This window comes from Nicotiana attenuata, unplaced genomic scaffold, assembly GCF_001879085.1.
Source record: "Nicotiana attenuata strain UT unplaced genomic scaffold, NIATTr2, whole genome shotgun sequence".
Taxonomy (NCBI): domain Eukaryota; kingdom Viridiplantae; phylum Streptophyta; class Magnoliopsida; order Solanales; family Solanaceae; genus Nicotiana; species Nicotiana attenuata.
In genome coordinates, this window is record NW_017686461.1 from 1984 (window position 1) to 6325 (window position 4342).

The window sequence follows — 4342 nt, forward strand, 5'->3', positions numbered from 1 at the left end:
AACCACGGAATCCGGGGGTGCCTAACACCTTCCCTCGGGTTAACATAATTCCTTATTCAGAATTTCTGGTTCGCAGACTCCATCCGGGAAGTCGAAATTTCCTCGATTTGGGATTCAAGATAAACTGGTGACTTGGGACACCAAAAGCCAAACCTATCCCAAGTGGCGACTCTGAATAAATAAATAATCTCATTTCGAATAATGTCACTTAAAATGAAAAAGCTCCCTTATACACTATCCTTCGGGGTAGGTGTGTAAAAAAGGAGGTATGACAATAATACTTCATATACATCTCTATAACAACATCCTTATATAACAACACTTCTCTATAAAAGCCAAATTTTTCCGGAACCGAATCTCATGTTCTATTATAATATATATTTTTTTATAATAATAATTCGCTATAATATTAAAAAATATCCAGAATAAACGAAACTGTTATAGAGAGGTTTGACTGTATATATAAAACTTTGACGTTAAAAGTAAAATATGAAGTTTAAGTTAGAATATTTTCTAAAAATTTAAAAATAATCATTCTCTTTGGGAATATATGTATAAGACAAGTCAACTGAAAAAAGTCAAACTTGGAGCTTTCATAGAAAACAGGTTGAAATCTATTTTTGAGTTTCAACAAACACGGAGAATTAGAGATGGTTTTGAAAAATTAAAATCAAAACTAACCAATTTCTAATCTTCTAGGCTAGAGTTATAATTGGCTTTTTCTTAAAGGAAGAAAACAGGATTCCTTTTGCTTATTGACTATTGACAACCTTGAATAATCTTTTATTTCTTGTTTTTCATGCTCACTAAAAATAAATATGTTTAATCCCTTTTTCTTATAATTTTTAATTACATAAAACGTCTATATTGTTTAGAGTTATAGAAATTCTCAAGAAGATAGATTAAAAAAATAAAATAAAAGTCAAGTCCAATCTCTTCCCAAAACAAATTCTTCCAATTTATAAATCTATTTAAATTTATTTTTCTAATAAAATCCAAATTGGCAGATTTATTCTTTGAGAACCTAATTTAACGCCAATTCGTTAAGTAATAATTTTCCAAAGTCAAATTCAAATGTGTTAAACTTTTAACAAAATAATTAATATTAAGTATAAAATAATTAAATTACAAAATTTAAATGAAGGGGTAATTTTTCTTTTTAAATATTTGCCATATATAAAGCGACAGACAAAATTGTCCACGTGAAAATCAGTTTGATTCCACGAGCTTTTAGGTGCGCGTGTACATCACGTACCCCACCGTGTTTATTTTCTTGTCCCTCTTCTGTTCTCCTCCTCTTCGCCGTTTCCAACTCAACAACTCTCTCTGTTTCAGCTTCTTCTTCTTCTTCTTTAACAACACCTCTTAAATCACAGCCGTTGATCATAATTACAGGTCTAGATGTGTGTGTATATATACACAAACACACACATTTAATCCTGTATTACACTAAACCTCTTTGAAAAAGCCTTGCCTCTTTTCTCTTACCAAGATTTAGCTTTTTCTCTGCCAATCCCTTTTATTGGTATGTTTCCAAATTCCCCCTTTTTCATTTTCTTTTATATTTATCTTTTTTTTTTGTTGGGTTATTAATGTTCTTTTAGGTATGTGGATTTCTGAGGGTTCCATTCTTTTTCTTTTCTTGCAAAATTTAAGGTTATATTTATTGGTTTGAGCGCAGAAACAATAGAAAGTTTTAAAATATAAGACCCTTTTGGATTTTTTGATCAATTTTGAAAATTTCGTGTTAAAATTTTGATCTTTTTCTTTTTCATATTAAGTAATGATATTCCAGAAATTTCAATGGGGGTAGTCTGGTGACTCTCTTGGTGGTGATGGTGGTGTGATTTCTGTTACGGGGTAGGGCTAATTGATAATTAGGACAATAAATTACTTTTTAATTACTAATTTTAGTGCTTAAAAATAAGTTATTGTTAAAGCTCGGAAGTTTACAAGATATAAATGAAGTTGGTGAAGAGAGAAAATTATGAGTTTGTATAGTATCATAAAGTTTGTTACAGTTCAGTGATTTCTGATAATGAAATTGTGGGATTGATTTCCATCTTTTGTTGTCGCGAAATAAGTCATATTTGATTTATGTGAGCCAATATACTAATTGTTTTGTACATTGTTTTTGTGAATTTGGTTTGTGTAATTTGCAAGGTTAAGATGGTTTTGATGATATATTGTAGTGAAGCTGCTTACTAGGCGCTTGTCTAGTCCGTGTGCTTCCTCTTCAGTCGACCATTCTTCAGTAAATGGGCTGCTTTCATTCTAAGGTTAAAAAGAAGTTACGTGGACACGAAGATCCTGTAGTCCTTGCGTCCCAAACAGCTTGTAAGTTACTAATTTGATGCTTTAAGTGTGTACATAATATGTGATACATTACTTGTCACGTGATTAAGCTCTTGTAATGAACAAGCAGAGCAATCGTGAAGATAAGTGTCTGTTGTTAGCTTCTTGTATTTGACAAGGAGGTTACTGTGGCTTTCTCCTGTCTTAAAGAGGTGGGACTATAGCTTGAGGTTTATTAATGTGCAAGGTGGGATGAGTTTGTGAGATTGATGATGAGGAAATATATGAAGTAGAGAAGGCTCCAGAAAACCTATTTAGAAAGATGAAAAATTTGAATGAGATGTCATGTTAAAAAAATAAATGAAACATGGACTTCTCGTGATCTTTCTGCGTTGTACTAAGAAATAAAACCAAAAGGTAGTAGGCTTATTATCTTTTGGTGCTGGGTTTATCCTTAGGTTCGTTGGTTTTGCACTTACCATCTTTGGTTTTAATTGCCTAAAGTCGAAGAGCTAAAACATTAGACAGTTGTAGTTTCAGCTTTATCCTGATTTTATTTAGTTATCACATATGTGACTGAAAAACAGTTTTAGTACTTACACTTTTTTAAGAAAAAGGTTGTGGTGCTTATATTTTCTCCAAGCACTCCAATTGGGATTCCGTTCGAGTACCCTATATCTCCTACATTCCTTTACTTATTTGTTCTACCTTTCTCTTGTTTTTCTGCTTTTGCAGTTAGTGTTAGCGAAGTAGAAGCATTGTTTGAGCTGTTCAAGAGTATCAGTAGTTCGGTAATTGACGATGGGCTAATAAGCAAGGTAATTCTGCTAAACTGGTAAATGTTTTCTTGTTTGCTTTTAGTGTAAGGTTGTGATTCCTGGTGCATCCTTTCAGATGAGTTTTACGAGTTATTACTTGCAGAACTAGGCATATGTTCTCTCTGTCTCTGATCATCAACTTGTTATGTTGTTCTCTTTTTCTGTTTCCTTTTTTTTCACTTAAAGGGGTATGTTTTGGAGAATATTTCAGCCTGTGACAAGAATTTGAAAAGGCATTTGTTATTTATGGTGTATTCCAAAACATGCATTTCTAGAAGGAAAAGTTTTGAGAAAGTTCTCTTGACAATGCCCTAAGGGGAATCTTGTTTTCTTTATTGTCATTGGTGTAATCCATCCAATGCCCTAAAGTTTTTATTCCTAGATATTTAGTTTTGTGTGGTCTATCACATCCCATACTTAAGGTTCTTGAAAAGTTGTGTTTACTGAAACCATAGTGCAGTAGATAGTTGAAGCATCATACTCGGGCTTTGTTCCTGTCTTTCACCAAATTCAGCATTACATAATATCTGTACTCTTTGTAGGTGATTTCATTGTATAATTAGTGACCACGTTGTTATGTAATTACTTACTTATTTTCTTAAAAAAACGACATTCGTTTCCTAGTTATTGAGTTTCGTGTGGTCTATCATAATATATACTTAAAGGTCCTGGGAAGTTGTACCTACCGTGGTGAGAGGTAGCAGGTATCGGATGGATTACACCATTGTTATTTAAAAGAGGAAGGGTCCTCCTTGGAAGTTAAAGAATATTAAATGCATGGTAGTAGTGACTGAAGCGTCATTTATTTATATTGGTAGTGTTTGGGCTAGTTTGCGCACGCCTCGGCTAATTGACTAGACATCCTGTTTTGCACACAACCACATGTTACTAAGGTATTTCTACCCACCAAGGTTATAGCCAGGTGGGTTCGCATCCAGTATTGTAGGTGGGATTAGAACCTGGAACCTCCAAGCTCTTAATGCCCCTGATCAACCCTTGACCATCTCCTCAGAAACATGGTTGAAGCATCATATCCTAGTTTTGTTCGCTAATCTTTTAACTTATTGCAAATTCAACGTTATGTAATCTAGTGCATCTCTCCTTTGAACAATATAACTGCGTGGGATATCTGGCTCCCGAATCTTCAACTGATGATAGCCTGAACGCAAGTCAATCTTAGAAAACACACAAGCACCCTGTAACTGATCAAACAGCTCATCATACGGGGC

At 33.6% G+C, this 4342-nt stretch overlaps 1 long non-coding RNA gene across 1 annotated transcript; it reads left to right on the top strand.

Annotated features, from left to right (window-relative positions):
* The first annotated feature begins 1260 nt into the window (after positions 1 to 1260).
* LOC109222215 lies at positions 1261 to 3115 on the top strand. The gene is made up of 3 exons (XR_002067370.1): positions 1261 to 1525; positions 2164 to 2337; positions 3031 to 3115. It is a non-coding gene; the product is annotated as an uncharacterized LOC109222215 (long non-coding RNA).
* Positions 3116 to 4342: the final 1227 nt, after the last annotated feature.